The following is a 17,833-nucleotide window of genomic DNA, read 5'->3' as shown; positions in this document are numbered from 1 at the left end:
TTCAAGTACCGGGCGTGAAGACTATTACCCATGCTATACATGCTTCAAAACAAAATTTCATTTTTTTGTCATTAGAAAGAAATATTTCACAATATATAATTACATATTGTTTTCTGATTACTCACTATGTTTTAATTATGGTCAATTTGTAACAATGAAAACACATCCTGCTTACATTGTGATTCCTAACAGTAGCAAAATTACTACAAATTAGGAACGAAAATAATTTTATGATTGGGGGTCACAACGTTAGGAACTGTATTAAAAGGTGCGGCATTAGAAAGGTTGAGAACCACTGCTCCAGAGTGATACCTGACCTATGGACTTGGGACTCACCAGCTTCCACATCTTGAAGAGTTATTGACTTGATGGCTGTTTACTTTTGTGAGATACCGCAGGGCAGATCATGGACATCCTGAAGCTCTACCTCATAGTGAAGGTCTACTGCTGGTCCTGCAAAATGAACTGTAAGATTCTTGCATCAAGAGCTGTCCAATGAAGATGACGACCAGGGCAAAGGAGACACAGTGACAGGTCCACACAGAGCTTTCCAGCCAAGATCGTGGAACAGGCCGGCAAGATCAAGAGGACAGTATCACTAAGGAGCTGATATAGATGAATTGAAAAAGATGGAACCAAGAAATGAGCTTCTATTCAGAAGGCACAATGTCTGAGAGGGACAGAGAGAACAAGCCTGCTCTGAAGAAGAGCAAATCTGCCTACATGTTTCCTTAATATGAATCCCAATGTGTAGCCTATTGATTCTGTTAGCAAGTTATATTTTGTTACTTAATAAAACTTGTACCTGTGATTCTGGACTATAATTTCTATGTGGCCACTGAAAAAAAATGAATGATCTGAGAAGGAGAGAACTGTGTAAAAATAACTGCTGTCAGAACTGGAAAACCATTGGAGGGTAGATTTATGTTTAAGTTCTGCCTCATATGAATCAGGGCTAATGCTGATGGTTGGTTCTCTCTCCTACATCTATAATTAGAAGAAGTGAGAAGCCGTCAACCATTTTTAAATTAGTATTGCTACAAGGCCCATTTCAGATGCATTAATGAGAATGCTGCAGTTTGGGAGATTATTCAACACCACCTTCAGAAAGAAACATTACGGAAACTTACTCAGACAAAAAACCCATGGAATAATGGACTCTCCTAAAGAAGTGATCTTATTTCTCCTTAAAAACTGAGCATAGTGTTAAATTTGAATGATTCTCATGGGTTGGCCATAGAATAATGAATTATTAGTTGAAAGCTAATATCATCCAAAGAATCCTTAGTGATGTATTATGTTCAATGTCAGTAGTTTAGTGTTATTCCTGTGATCAACATATTCTTAATCTTCTCCATCTCAATGTTGAAGTCAGAGTCAAAGTTTATCTCTAACTTCTGCTATTTCAAATTTCCACTTTCCAAGGAACCAAATCAGTATTAACAGGCTTCTGCACTTCCAGTAGGAAATACAAAAAAGAAGAAAATGCAGCAGAATTACCTGAGCCTTGGTCATTTTCTTTGGTCCTTATAACACGGCCAGCAACTGGGATGCTCTATGTTTGTCTTAACTCTATCAGCTCCAATGATGCTCACAAATTTCAGTCTCTCATGAGGACATCCCAGAAATAATAATACCCAAACCAGGCACTTCTTCCTTCTTCCTCTAAGCTGCTGGTTGGTGAAAATCTGCAAGCTGCTACAATGCGAGAAATTTAGTTCCAGATGCTGTAAGGGTTCCTGTCCATCTTCTTAACACAGTCCCCAATACTGTTAACGGTCTCCTTATTGAGTGACAGAAAACATGTTAATACCATGAGCAATAAAAGTGAAAACTCATAATTTTCAGATCTGAGTAAAAGATGACTTTACAATAAATAGGGATTGGATAATCAAATATACATGTCAAAAAGAAGAAACAATAAATCTGGACCACTACCTCAAAGCACACAGAGAATTAATTCCTTACTGTGTGACTCTCAAGGAGAATGACAAATCAATGAACCTTTATGATGATTATGTTAATTAAAGCATCTGGAAATTTTGAAATGAGCTATATAACGAACTATTATAAACTGAAGATTATTTTGCTGGAGGAACTGTAAATTGTACAATCACTTTAGAAACACTTTAAAAATCACCATCAAGTAGAGTTACACATATAAGCACCCGATAGGACAAAGGAGAACGGTTCTACAGTGTTTCCAAGACTACAGAGCCACGACAGGCAGCTAATGGGTTAGCAGTCCAACACTTACCACTTGTCAAAACCACAGCTCCATATTAAACACATATATCACCTATTAGTTTGAAATTTAAATATGTATATATGAAGTAAGAAGTATACATCCCCCATAGTGAGTGCACTTTTGAACTCCAAGACAAATAACATTTTTAATGTAGCATTATTTACAATAACCCAATGCACTTAGTTTGCCTGTACGCCTTTCTAGCGATGGCCGCATAACTCCTTCCAAATGTTTAGGTGGGTGTGTCGTTCGACAATGTGAATGAGGAAAAGGAGATCTGGTGGCATAGTGGTTACTGTTGGGCTTCTAACAGCAAGGTCAGCAGTTGGAAACCACCAATTTCTCCTAGAAAGAAAGATGGGGCTTTCTCCTTTCACGAGTGACATGGCTTTCTAGTCCACTAAAGAGTCACACTCTTGGAAACCCACATGGGGCAGTTGTACCCTGTCATATAGGTTTGCTATGAGTCAGTGTTAACTTGATGGCAGTGAGTTTGGTTTTTTGGTTTAAGAGAATTGTGAAAATTGCCAAACAATAGATTGGTACCCTTGAGACTTGGAGTTATGCAAATAAGCTGCCTGACAACCTAACCTGGAGCTGAGTCACACTGGACATCCTGTTAGGTTTAACTGAGACATTTCTGAGACACAAATTGGGATCTCACTACCATCCAAAAAAAAAAAAAGAGAGAGCGAGCCAGGAGTAGGGGCCTTTGGATCCCAGATTCTTGCACTGAAACTCTTCAATGTAGAAGACAGAGAGCTGTGCCACAAGAGAAGAAGTGATGGGGAGAAGCAGCAACACAGACATGGTGGCAGCAGAACCAAGAGACTGAGACAGAGCAGTGCAATTCCCAGGCCACAGAACAAGAGAGCTGAGTGCCTCTGGGCAGGAGGTTAATACATGAAGTTGTATACATCTGAGTATTTATCTGGGGAACCAGATCTGCCAACCTACACAGAGTTCCATGAGGCTAAGGGACAGAGTGGGCACTTATCTGCAGAACTAAAAGACCTTTGAAACACTTGCCCATTCAGGACAGAAGCCAAAGGGCTGCAGGGCCTGACTTTAGCTGCAGGTATGGCTGTCAAGATGCTGTCCCAAAGTAGAACTGTATCTTGAGTCATTTAGGATCCAAATTGTGTGTTAGGGTACAAAAGTTACCCCTATGCCAAATATAACTTAAGGAGAACATTTATTGAACTTTAAGAGAAAACAAAAGACAAACACACACCGTATGGATAAGTGAGACCATTAGCACGAGGTCAAAATAACAACTGAGTATTCACAGCCTGGGCCCTGGGTAACAGGGCAGAGAACAAAAGGCATGTCCCAGATCATGACTGGTGGCAGATCAATACATCACAGGTACAGGTGGGACTTCAGCAGCAGGAAAGGGACCATAATTAGGACGTGCACCTTATTCAATAGAAGAGCTTACAAGACTGGTCCAGGACCTTCATACACAAGCAATCAAGGCAAGACTCATGACAATGCTCCTTGTTCTGTCCTCAGTAAGGTGACCTCCATCAAGCATACACCTAGGCAGGCCCATGGAGAGGGCTGGCTGCAAAAGAGTGCAGGCAATCTACTTTCTCATGCATTCTCCCGGAGGGGGAGATGCTCTGTATCATTGGTTAATGATCAGAGAGAATTTAATGGCGGCTTAATCAAAGTGGGGACGCAGCAAATGGACACTGAGGTATCACTGTCGTCAGTAACCCAAACCTAAAACCCCACTCACTGCTATCGAGTGGATTCCGATTACAGCGCCCCTTTAGGAGAAGTTGGAACTGCCCCAGGTGGGTTCCCGAAAGTGTAACTCTTTACAAGGGTAGAAACCCTGCTTTTCTGTCCAGGTGTGACTTGTAATTCCGAACTGCTGACCTTGCAGTTAGCAGCCCAATCTGTAACCACTTAGGCCACCACTTTTTGCAAATTGGAGGGCTCAGAACTGAAGAAGCTCTAATACAATTATAAACGGTTGTCCATCCAGTGAATTCTGTCATTCAGGGAGAGGCGCAAAGCCCTCTGGCCCTGACGGGCAGGGCACCCCGGGTGATTGTGTGTGGGCGCTCTCCCCGTCGGACCCCAGAAAGCATGGCTCCAGCCTGCTGCCCCCCCCCCCAGCTCCTCTGCCCCGCCTCGCCCTCAGGAGCCCGGGTCCTGACGCCGCACGTCCGCGCGTCGCTCGCCCTGTTTCAGAGGCAGACACGCACTTGTTCTCCTCACTCACCGTCGTCCCGACAACTTACACTACTTCCCAAAGGCTTCGCCGCGCCGCCGGTGCGCAGGATCCTCCTCAAACTCCCGCCGCAGCTCCCGGCGCGACGGGGACGCTGTGCGTGACTATGGCGGCCGCCAAAGGCCGAAATACACGCCAGATGCTGGCGACACGCACTTCCGGCCCCGCCCTTCACAGACTTGGTGGAGGGCGCCATGCTTAGATACTTGCTGTACAAGAGGAAAGAGTGAGTGAGTGAGTGAGTGAGTGAGTGAGTGAGTGAGTGAGTGAGTGAGTGAGTGAGTGAGTGAGTGTGTGTGTCCCACTTGTTCTAATTTCATACACCTTATTTGCAGGGCCTTACCCATTCTTTGGTTGGGAAGGACAAAGCAGTGGACAGAAAGGCCATATAAAAGCAATCCATCACTCCACTCTGGTTCATGAGGTTAGTCACTCACTTTCAAATACATATATATTTTTTCTGCTGTGAAATATCAACTAGTTTTGGAATTTTATTGTTTGGGATCATTTAAATGATGTTTTCACTGACTTTCATATATTTTTTCAACATATATATGTACATATATGTACACACTATACTTTACATTTCTCATTATACAGTCATAGCTATAAAACAGGAAGTCTTGGTCATTATCTCTGATGTTCAATTTGGTAGGGTGGTAACACATGTCTAGCTAACACATGAAATGTGATCAATATAAATAAAAAACTGGATTGTAAATTTTAAGGTTTGTTTTTTGAATCGTCACAAAGTAGTGCCATCATGTTATTGCTAATTTATTTATGAATTAAAAACTCATAAAAATTTAAGGAATGTTTAATAACCTGTGGGGAGATACGCGTTTATGGTGTAGTTTAATTATTTGAATAATTCACAGTGGAATAGATTTGCAATCAGCATAAAGGTGAGTACTATAAGCTGGAGGTCAGATATACACTACCGTTCTCCAACTCCTTCACCATTTCTAAACCCATCAATTCTCTGTGCTTCACTCCCTGCTCAGCTGGGTTTGACAAATCCATCCACTAGCTGCACAGACTCACACCACACTCACAGGTATGTAGTTAATTGGAGGTTGAAAACAGGTTATACATTGGGATGAAACTTAATTTGAAATCAGGGGCTCGAGTGGGAAAAGAATACTTTGAAAATGATGATGGTGGCATATGTGCAAATGTGCTTGACACATGTGAGGAACATATGGATTGTGATAAGAGATGTAAGAGCCCCCCAAAAAGGTATTTTTTTAAAGAAAAATAAAAATTTGAAAGTAACAAGATACAAATTGTATGTAGTTGGCTAACCAGGGGAGCTTTCGAAGCAGATAAACCTTGGAACAAAAATATTCCCTGTTGATACAATTCTTGATCAGAGCATTGGACAGTTCTCTACCAGTGGGGTCTCTCTGCTGCTCACTGGTCTAACTCCAGGTCAGTACAGAAGTTCTGCATTCGGTCTCTGCACTAGCAACCTCTCTACTGCTATGTGACCTAGCTCACAGGCAGTCGATAGCAGGTTTCTCAGCCCTTTCCTGATATCTACATTGGGTAGCTCAGGTGCCAGAATCCCTGCCATCAGATTCTCTGTTACTAACTGACCTGGAAGATCTTCTAGTTAGACCTCTCCACTGTACTGCCACTTGACTCACTACCTTCCTGCAATCACGGGGTCACATCCTAAACAATAAAGTTTACAGACACGGTATCACATTTGTGACCATTCTGCTTACACATGGCTCTGCATTATGGTCAACCTACTTCCCAGCCAGTATGCTTTCTGTCATCCAAATGACTCAACCACAACCATCACCCATTTGTTGTTGTTACCTGCCATCCAGTTGGTTACAACCCCATAGGGAACTGTACACAACAGAACAAAGCACAGCACGGTCCTGTGCTTTCTTTAAAATTGCTCCCATGCTTCAGCCCATTGTTGTAGACACTGTCAGTCCAGTTCCTTGAAGGCCTTCTTCTTTCCATACCCCTTCACTTCACTCCAAGTTAGTTTGTCCTTTGAGCAATCCCAGGTACTTTCAACTGTCTTCTTCAGGACCACAGTTCAAATTGGATAGATTTTTTTGGTCTTACTTTTTCAACGCCAAACTTTTAAAACTCACATGCAAATAATTTTTCAGGCACTAAGTTAAAATTTCGCTTTTGGGCACTGAAAGTTGTCAGTTCTCAGCAGAACTCTAGGTCTCTTGGCAAAGCAGAGCTGTGGTCTAAAGATGCTTTTGCTCTGTGTTCTCCTGTGCCAAGTGACAGTTCCCTAAGGTGGGAGATTCAGATATCTGACCTGGGTCTACAGGGATGGTTGTAACTGCAAGTGATTGACAGAGACCAATTATCTTTATTTACAGGAGTGCAGCCTCAGCAGTCGAGAACAAGACTGGTGAAGCCCTCCCAGAAGCAGTCCCTCACCTGCACTGTCTCAGTTTTCTCCATCACCAGAATTTCCTGCTGGAACTGGATCTGCCAGACCTCAAAAAAGGGACTGCAGTGGATGTGAGCGATATGCTATGGAGTAGTACAAGTTATAACCCATCCTTCCAAAGCCAGAGACACACTAGGAATCAGTTCTTCCTGCAGTTGAACTCCATAAACACTCAGGACACGGCCATGGATTACTGTGCAAGGAGCACAGTGAGGGGATGTCAGTGTGAGCTCAGACACAAACCTCCCCTGCAGGGGAGACATGGACAGCAGGGGGCACACAGGACCCACTGAGCACAGACGTGTTAGAATGAGCACTTCCTCTCTTAGCTCTCAGCATCCCCCGGACAGTTTTTCTCTAAATTTCTCCTCACTGCAGGCTTAATAGGAGAAACTAGCATTCTCTGTTTGTAGTCCAAATATTAAAAGTGACCCCGACCCTTCATTGGCATCCCATATGATCAATTTTCCTTCTTGGCATACAGATTATCATGGTTATTATCATTTATCTGTTCATCAAAACTTGTTGAAGGGTCAGGTGTCTGACTGCTTTGCTCCCTCTGCAATGTGAGTAGTGACTGGCTGATTTTCTATGTCTGAGATAATTACTGTGGGGACACCTGGGGCTGAACTTGTGACATGTCATTAGTGATGCTTGCTACTCATTGTCTCGGTTTATGCAGACACAAGTGTTCCAGGCAGAGAGAGATCTCTAACATAGGAAACAGGGGAACTGGAATGACCCGTCTGGTTGGAGGTGTCATTTTTGAGATTACTCTTTGGAGCATAATGAAGCAAACATTCAATGGAAGGAAACTTTAATTTTAAAAATAGCAAATTTGCCACAAGAGGAAGAAATTGCAGACTAACATCTCAGAATGCTCTTTAGAATTGAGAATAGTGGGACTTCCCACATATTTTGAACCTGCGATCAGAGAATCCAGTTCCTAGAGAAGGACATCCTGCTTGACAGAGTGTCAGCAAAATAGGGGAAAATGCTTAATTAGATATACAGAGAGTGGCTACAAAATTGTTCTCTAGGAATAAGTGGGGACAGTCCAAGATGTGGCAGTTTATGTTTTTTTTCTGATGTACATAGAACCATGATGATCAAAGCTGACACCAAAGCACCCAACAACATCTCTGATGAAGTGTGGTGCAGAATGTTTAGATTAATGCTGTTTAGTCAAGTAATTACCTAAATTAAGAATATATTATAGTTTTTTACATTCGCAAAGTGTTAAATTGTTTAATGTTTAACATTCAGAATACATACCACTCCTTATTCAGTTTACCTGTATGGCTATTAATCAGGAAAACTATGTCCAATAAATACATAATAAATGTGATATACAAATGAATACAATTGGGGACTCAACTATCATCCACAGTTTCCTGCAAAACAGAATCTCACCATTTAGACAAATGCAGTCCCTCCTCCTCTTACTTTCCAGGCATCTTTGGGAAATGATTCACTAGACCTTACTCTCAGGTATCTCTGGGTGAGTGTGAATCACCTGTTATATGGTGAGCAGAATAGAGTGTAATCCTTCACAGAGGGACTCCACATAGACCAATGGAGTAAATTTTAAAGTAAAAATTATATGCTTATACAACTGAGGTAAACTTATTTTATATAAGAGTATTAATCCCTAATAAAATGTAAAAAAAGAAAAGAGGAGAAAAAATGATTAGGGCAAAGACTGTACAGATGTGCTTTATACAATTGATGTATGTATATGTATGAACTGTGATAAGAATTGTATGAGCCCCTAATAAATTGTTAAAATTAATTAAAAAAAGTATTAAATCCTCTTAAGTGAAGTAACCATTAAATAAATGATTCTGTAAGAATTAGATTTCCAAGGCGGCGGAACTACGCGGGCCGGAGGGAAGCTGAGCCGCAGCGCACCGGCCGAGCTATGTCGGAAACGGGTGACGAGCAGCCAATGGAGACGACCGGCGCCACGGAAAACGGGCACGAGGCCGCCCCAGAGGGCGAGTCGCCGGCCGGGTCCGGCACCGCGACCACGACCACGACGGCGACCGCGACTGTAGCCACCACGGCGACCGCCGCCACCCCGGCCGGCAATCAGAATGGCGCCGAGGGAGACCAGATCAACGCCAGCAAGAACGAGGAGGACGCGGGAAAAATGTTTGTTGGTGGCTTGAGCTGGGATACCAGCAAAAAGGATCTGAAAGACTATTTTACCAAATTTGGAGAGGTCGTTGACTGTTCAATAAAAATGGATCCTAACACTGGACGGTCAAGAGGATTTGGGTTCATCCTCTTCAAAGATGCAACCAGCGTGGAGAAGGTACTAGACCAGAAGGAGCACCGGCTGGATGGTCGGGTTATTGACCCTAAAAAGGCCATGGCCATGAAAAAGGATCCGGTGAAGAAAATCTTCGTTGGGGGTCTGAATCCTGAGGCCACTGAGGAGAAGATTAGGGAGTACTTTGGCGAATTTGGAGAGATTGAGGCCATTGAGCTTCCCATGGATCCAAAGTCTAACAAAAGACGAGGCTTTGTTTTTATCACCTATAAAGAAGAGGAACCTGTGAAGAAGGTTCTGGAGAAAAAGTTTCACACTGTCAGTGGAAGCAAGTGTGAAATCCAGGTGGCCCAGCCCAAAGAGGTCTACCAGCAGCAGCAGTACGGCCCTGGGGGCCGTGGAAACCACAACCGAGGGAACCGAGGCAGTGGTGGTGGTGGTGGAAGTGGAGGTCAGAGTCAGAGTTGGAATCAGGGCTACGGCAACTACTGGAACCAGGGCTACGGCTACCAGCAGGGCTACGGGCCCGGCTATGGCGGCTACGACTACTCGCCCTATGGCTATTACGGCTACGGCTACGACTACAGTCAGGGTAGTACAAATTACGGGAAGAGCCAGCGACGCGGTGGCCACCAGAATAACTACAAGCCATACTGAGGCCGTGGCAGGCACGACAGCTGACCGCGCCACTCTGTTTGGATATCAGTGAACACAATTATGTACCAAATTTAACTTGGCAAACTTTCTATGGCCTGTCCCATGTGCATCTTATTTAAAATTTTCCCCCTGGAAATCACTCTCCTGTTTACTATTTCCAGAGCTAGTTGTGTTAGCAGCGTGTGGTGTATCAGAGGCCGAGCAGCATCGTGGGCCTAATTTAACACCAGGTTCCCCCAAACCCGAGGGGTGGGTGTGCGCCCTGCTGCTGCTCTGTATCCTGGGCCTGCAGGCCCTGGTCGGTAAAGAGTAAACTTGTATCTTAGGAAACCAGTGTCACCTTTTTTCACCTTTTAATTTTATATTATTTGTGTCATACATTTCCTGTTAACGGAAGTGTTAATTTTACTGTACTTTTTGGTACCTTTTTGGGAATCTAATGTATTGTAAGGTATTTTACACGTGTCCTGATTTTGCCACGACCTGGATATTGAAGCTATCCAAGCTTTTGAAATAAAAATTTAAACCCCCCCCTAAAAAAAGAATTAGATTTCCACGTGCAGAAGAATGAATCCGTGTATCAGATCATGTCCCCCACCCGCCACACACAGGCATACAACTAAAAATATCCAAAGATCTAAGCATGAACAATAAAGTCATTTTTAAGTAAGTATAAGAGTGTGATTTAAAATTTTTATTTAATGAGAAATAACCATATGACAGCAGAAGCAAGAAGCATAAACGACAAAGTAGGTTAAAGTCTGTCTTATCACAAAACTGGCTTGTGACCCAAGACCAGAGGCACAAGTGTGGGTAAAAATACTAATAATTATGGCTAACGGGGGCTGTATAATCTATCTGTGGGGTCAGTTAAATTAAAGACATAAAAGTTAACTCAGAAGCTTATGATGAGTAAATTTTGTTATCAAATTGTTAATCTTCAAAGACTTTTTTTAAACTAAGGAAACAGAACATGGAACACATTATGAACTCTGAACACAATGGAAACCTGCAATGATGGGCACATGTGTGGATAGAAGAACTGAGGAACTGTTCCCCATTGGGACATTGTGCTCACCTATTCTTTTAGGTATGAAGAGTTGTCCTCTGATAGTTTCATAGGAAAATCTTACAAATTTCACACTATAGCATTGAAGTAGCCTACCTCAAATTCTTTGTTTTTTCCCCCTAAGAGCTCAAAGAACATGGACAAAGAGCATGAGGTGAGTCTCTGCGGGATACACAGCTGAAATTTTAAGAATTCCATTTGTAGTTTTTTTTTTTCCATTTGTAGTTTTACACCTATAAAGTTAAAATGGTAATGGTGCCTCTACCCACATTTGTGTATTTATTCAAAAATGCAATAAAGTGATGTGTTCTCTCCATTTAGTATAGTAAAATTATACATACCTTACTTTACCCAGAATGCAGTGTCCTTCCAAAAGCACATCCAAAAAGCATCACTGCCATTGAGTCATTTCCTCTCAAAGACACAAGGGGCCAGAGTAGCACTTCCCCTGTAGGAGTGTTAAGTTGCAAATCTCAGTGGGAGTGGAAAGCCTCATCTTCCTCCCAATGAACCACTGGTGGTTCAAACTGCTGACTTTGTAATTAGCAGCCCCACTCATCATAAACAACACGCCTAAGACTCCCTATGATACTTAGCACATTCTTATCTGCTCTTGTGATGACCTTCTCAGCAGTCATGCACTTCACTTACTGGTGTCAACCCTTCCTTCTGCTGATAAAACAACCCAGCCCTGGGAGAAGTGCCTCAACTCTGGAATTCCCAGGTGTCCAAATTCAATTATCAGGACTGAACACAAGTCACCTTTGAGTGCTGATCCGGGTTTTCCTTGTTACTATGTTAAAAAGTGATTTTACAGAGAAAAAGCAAGCATGAATGTGCATGGTGGAGAGACAGTGGATGTGTGTGAGGGTTTTGCTGACTGGAATGTCCCTATGTTTGCAGGTGTCCAGTGTGAGATGCAACTGGTGAAGGCTGCGAGAAGCTGGAGGCAAACTCTTGGGGGGGAAAACTGTCTACTTCTTGGACTAGTGGGGCAGGATCATCACTTCCTTCAGCTGAGGCAGGGCCCCATGGAAGGGTGCTGACAGCTCAAGGAGCGGATGCAACAAGTGTCGTGTCCTTCACCTAAGGGACAGTTGACAGTTCCCCCCTTGTTCCCTGTAACATCGCTGAAGCAGGATGACCTGCAAATCAGCTATGCTCCTTCTTCCCAGCTTGCGACTCCCCTCGACTAGCCATGAAATTCCTTATGCCTTGCCCGTATAAATTAATGTGCTGCAGTTGCTGGGAAGCCTCCTTCCTCATCAGGGAAAAGGCTCCACCTGCCTCAGCTTCTTGTATCAGGTCTCCTGTCTTTCTTCCATCCCCCACCATCCTCCTTCCTGTGCTCCTGGTCGCTGCAACCCTTGTGGATTTCCAAATGTAAACTTTGAGCAACAGGTTGGCCCCAATTTGACCCAACATGTTGTTGGCAGTAGCCTGGTTTCTATCTAATAAAGTCACTATTACTTACAGATCCTAAGCCAAACATCACAAAGAGGTGAATTCATTTCAAATACAGATACCATCCCAAATGGACACTTTCTTATGTCTTTTTGAAAAATTGGTTGTTAGGACAGGGGCTCAAACTCACACTCAGATGTGTGACAATTTCCCCCTGAAAGCATTTTATTGGGAGTTCTTACAGAAATCATACCAATTCACGCCGGTCTTTTCTTTCTTTCCAACTATTTGTATTTTTATCTCTGTAATATTATATTATCCTTGCAATTGAATTTTTTCTCTTTATACTGCTTCTGTTTGTTTTCCAGGTTGCTAAGAACAGAAGGAATAGGAGCACAAACATAAGAACTACTGCAAGGGTTTATAGGGGATGGAGAGGTTAGGGCGGGAGTTAGGGAGAGTAGGTTTGAGGGAGCAAATGATGCACGTGGGATGGGGAGGGAGCACTCTTTAGAACTGATGATGATTACACAACTCATTTTAAAAGTGCTTTAACCATGGAGGCAGGAGTGAACGTTCAAAAATAATTTGATTGGGCAATGAGTGTACAACTCTTATTATGATTGAACTACTGAACTGTGTGATATGTGGATTACATGCCTATAACACTATTAAATTGTTTCGAATGAATAAAACCATAAAAATAAATCCACAGATGATCATGTACTGTAGTTAGGAGGCTAGAACATAATATGTCAATAGTATTTTTTTTCTTTTTCTTTATTGTCTTTTATAATAACCCCTTACTTTATTGCTTGCCTCTCAATACATGATATTCTAGATATTATCCCAGTCATCAGATTTCCTGTAATTAGTGTTCAATGCATCAAGTCTGGTCTTCAGATGTTTTTGAGGTTCAAGTGGGATAGACTCAAAGGTTGTACTTTGGCTCTCCTGGACTTGTTTTCATTTGATTCCGTTTCAACCTGAATTTACTTATAAGGCCTGTCCCACAGTCAACATGGGCCTGGTTTTAGCTGCTGATAGTGAGCATGTCCATTGTCTCTTCTCACAGATGGAGTCAGTCTGTGCATTCCATCTGGAGAAGGTCATGTTATAGTCGCCTTTTGTGTTGTTGGCAAAAGGTATTTGCAATGAAGAAGTTGTTGATCTTGCAAAGTTCTGTCGTGTGATTTCCAGCTACATTTCTATCACCAAGATCATATTTTCCAATTACTCTTCCTTTTTCTTTCCAATTGTCAACAATTATCAAAGTATCTTGATTGCATGTGTGATTTCAGACTGCACACATTGGCAGAATTCTTCATTTTCTGCATCAGTAAATTTAGTAATTGATGCATAAATTTTAATGGAAGTTGTATTGATTGGAGTTTCTTATATCTGGATAGACATTATCCTATCACAGACAGCATTGTTCTTCAAGATAAAATTTGAAATACCATTTTTAATAATTAATGCAATGCCATTCCTCTTGACTTTGTAATTCCTGGCATAATTAAACTGTATGATTTTCTGATTCAAAATGGCCAATACAGACTATTGTAGTTCATTAATGCCTAGGTATCTGCCTTTATGTACACTATTTCGTTTTTGATGACTTCTAATTGTCTTAGGTCCATACTCTGTACACTCCAAGTTTCAATGACTAAATGATATTTTCAGTGGTTTCTTCTCATTTTGAATCCTGCCCCATCAGCAAATGAGGATTCTGAAGGCTTTCCTCCCTCAGGCTTTATCGATCGACAGCATTATGGTCCACAGTGCTTTGAGAAGGCACTTCTTCCTCAGTCGTGTTTTGAGTGTCTTCCAGCCTGAGGGGCTCGTCTCTCGGCACTATCTTTGACAATGCTCTTGTTCTATGCATGCAGATTTCAGTATCGCACACGGTTTCATAGCTATCCATATGTTTCCCTTGGCTAATTTATATGAAAGGGAAAACTTACTCCTTGTTTGCAGTCTGGAAGCTCTGTTGAAACCTGTTCCCTTGTTTACTTTGCTGGTACTTGAAATACCAGTGGCATAGCTTCCAGCATCACAACAACACACAAGGCGCCACAGGATGACAAACCGACAGGAAAGTGAAGCCCCAGTGAGGGTCGCAGCAGTACATCAGTGCAGTACCATGTGGAGTGTTTCCACAAGCTGCTGAAGCACGCATCTATGCCAAGAAGTTTGGAAGACAGTGACTCATCCAACTGACTGGAAAAGAGCCATGTTTGCACTCATTCCAAAGAAAGGTTATCCAACAGAAGGTGAAAATTATTTTAAAAATCACTGACATCAAATGCAAATACATTAACAGGAAACTCTCAGAGATTCAGGCTTGATTTAGAAGAGGTTGTGGAGCAAGGGACACCATTGCAGATCTCAGGTGGGTCTTGGCTGGCAGGGGAGAGATCATGATCACGAAGGTGATTTTCCCAGGGCGAGGCTTATCCATTGCACTCCGGATGTGCTGACCCCTGCGATTTTCCCAAATGTGGGAAACGCGACTGCATAATTTGTGGTAGTGGGGGACTGCGGTCACACTCTTCCTTTGGTCATGCTTCAGAGCAGACCTGTCCTTGGAGAGGGATCTTACGCTTGGTTAAGGAGAGGGCCATAAACAAAGACCCTGGAAAAGATGGATTGACGCAGTGAATGCTGTCAATAGTATGTTTTATTGAATAAAATAGAGGGAAGGTTTGCGGGGGTGGGGAGAGGATAGGTGATTTGTTCTTCAGGAGAAAGGACTAAAATATTTCACAGGTTTAATATGGGGAGATTCCAGTAGATGAAATGTCACACTTCTCATTTACAGAGCTAAGGCACAGATTCAAGAGATAAGTGGATAACAATTTGGGGCCAAGTTGAGACCCAACAAAATAAAACCAGGGTCTTTAAGGTCAAGACTTCTGAGTACGCACTGTTGTATCTGAAAAGTTTGACCCTAATTATCCACTATTGATAAGTGCCAATTGGACAAGGCCACATAGACTTTCCCTGGTACCTAGAGAGTAAAGCTACTTCAAACATGTTAGGAAACTGAGAGCTACAGGCCTAAGTACTATGAGACCCACTGGATCAGATACAAATGTCCTCAGGAATTGTGGTTTCAAGGAGTCATAGCCATATCCTTTACATGGAAAACCTTATGTGTCCTTGTTTCAGACCAGGCTGCTAGTGGTGCCATTGACGAGTCACAATACATTGATCATAGTTCTAGTTAAGATTTCTAGAAATAATTTCATCACCTCAATATGTATGCGGTTCCTTGTGCAGTTAACAGCTACCAAATGCTCTGTCTCACTATCACTTACCAAAAACGTATTTAGTGTTCCTCCTGAAAGGAGTCTCTGCTCTTCCTTCAGAATGTACATTGAAATATTACTGATGGGGTCACAAAATGCCTCAAGCCCACAAAATGCCACAGGCCCTTAAAAACAAGTTGACACATTCTTTTTTTTCAAATCGTCTTATTAGGGACTCATACAACTCTTATCACAATCAATACACACATCAATTGTGTAAAGCACATATGTAAATTCATTGTCCTCATCATTCTCATAACATTTGCTCTCCACTTAAGGCCCTGGCATCAGGTCCTCATTCTTTCCCCTCCCTCCACACTCGCTCATGAACCCTTGATAATTTATAAATTATTATTTTGTCATGAATTTCCCTATCCGATGTCTCCCTTCACCACTTTTCTGTTGTCCGTCACCCAGGGAGGAGGTCACATGTAGATCCCTGTAATCAGTTCCAACTTTCCAACCCACTCTCTCCCTCTACACTCCCAGTATCACCACTCACACCACTGGTCCTGAATGGATCATCCACCCTGGATCCCCTGTGTTTCTGGTTCCTATCTGTACCACAGTACATCTTCTGGTCTAGCCAGACTTGCAAGGTAGAATTGGGATCATGATAGTGGGGTGAGGAGGAAGCATTTAGGAACTAGAGGAAAGTTGTATTTTTCATCATTGCTACATCACACCCTGAGTCTCCTCCCCGAAACCCTTCTGTAAGGGGATCTCCAGTAGCCTACAAATGGGCTTTGGGCCTCCACTCCACACTCCCCCCCCCCGCCCTTAGTCACTATGGTAAGATTTTTTGTTCTGATGATGCCTGATACCTGATCCCTTCGACACCTCGTGATCGAACACGCTGGTGTACTTCTTCCATGTGGGCTTTGTTGATTCTGAGCTAGAAGGCCGCTTGTTTACCTTTAAGCCTTTAAGAACCCAGACGCTATTTCTTTTGATAGCCGAGCACCATCAGCTTTCTTCGCCACATTTGCTTATGCACCTACTTGTTTTCAGTGATCATATCATGGAGGTGAGCGCACAATGGTATGATTTTTTTGTTCTTTGATGCCTGATAACTGACCCCTTCGCACCTTGTGATCACACAGGCTGGTGTGCTTCTTCCATGTGGACTTTGTTGCTTCTGCACTAGATGGCTGCTTATTTACCTTCAAGCCTTTACGACCCCAGACGCTATATCTTTTGATAGTCAGGCACCATTAGCTTTCTTCACCACATTTGCTTATTCACCCGCTTTTTCTTCAGCGGTTGTGTTGGTAAGGTGAGCATCATAGAATGCCAATGTAATAGAAGAAAGTATTCCTGCATTGAGGGAGTACTTGAGTTGGGGACCAAGGTCCTTCCTCCACCTTAATACTAAACCTATAAATATATGCACATAGATCTATTTCTGCATCCTCATATATAAATATATATGCATATGTACATGTTTTTATCTAGGCCTCTATAAATGCCCTTTGCCTCCCAGCTCATTCCTCTATTTCCTTTGATTTTCCTCCTGTCCCACCATCATGCTCAGTCCCCACCAGGGCTTCAGCAATTCCTCTTGGTTACATTACCCTTGATCATACCCTACCAGGCCTCCCACACAATGATTTGGCTCACTTGTTGTTCCCTTGTCCCTGGCTTTGTTAACACTACTACCTTCCCCCCCACCTTCCCCTCTCCCATGTCCCCCCGGAACTGTCGGTCCCATTTTTTTCTCCTCGAGATTGTTCGACCAGCCTATCTTATTTAGACAGACCTGAGAAGATAATAACATGCACAAAAACAAGACAGAGCAAAACCAAGCAACAATATACAACAAAATAACAACACAACAATGACAAAAAACAACAACAAAGTATAAGAAAGAAAAGCTTGTAGTTAGTCCAAGGATCGTCTGTTAGCCTTTAGGACTGTTTTCCAGTCCAGTCTGCTGGGACACCATGTCCTGGCCCCAAAGTCCACCTTCAGCATTCCCTGGGGACCTCATTGTTCCATTCCCTTGCTGCTCTGTTGCACCACCTTAGTATTTTGCCTAGGTGTGGTGGGATCAGATCAGGTGCAATTCCCACACTGTGTCTCCGGTGATGTCCCCTGTAGGGCTATGGGTCACTGAGGGGCATCATGTGTCATAGTGGGACTGGCCATGTGGTCCTTTCTGTGGACTGGCTGTTCTAATTGGGAACATCG

At 42.7% G+C, this 17,833-nt stretch overlaps 1 non-coding gene and 1 pseudogene across 1 annotated transcript; both read left to right on the top strand.

The window, feature by feature from the left end:
* The first annotated feature begins 8,848 nt into the window (after positions 1-8,848).
* Positions 8,849-10,102, top strand: LOC142427807 (heterogeneous nuclear ribonucleoprotein A/B pseudogene; annotated as a pseudogene).
* A 4,625-nt stretch (positions 10,103-14,727) lies between these two features.
* Positions 14,728-14,891, top strand: LOC142428201 (U1 spliceosomal RNA). Its single transcript, XR_012780172.1, has one exon. It is a non-coding gene; the product is annotated as a U1 spliceosomal RNA (small nuclear RNA).
* Positions 14,892-17,833: the final 2,942 nt, after the last annotated feature.

The sequence above is a fragment of the Tenrec ecaudatus genome, chromosome 15 (assembly GCF_050624435.1).
Source record: "Tenrec ecaudatus isolate mTenEca1 chromosome 15, mTenEca1.hap1, whole genome shotgun sequence".
Classification (NCBI taxonomy): Eukaryota; Metazoa; Chordata; class Mammalia; order Afrosoricida; family Tenrecidae; genus Tenrec; species Tenrec ecaudatus.
Note: the sequence above shows the minus strand (reverse complement) of the source record. Positions and strands in the feature narration are given on the sequence as shown.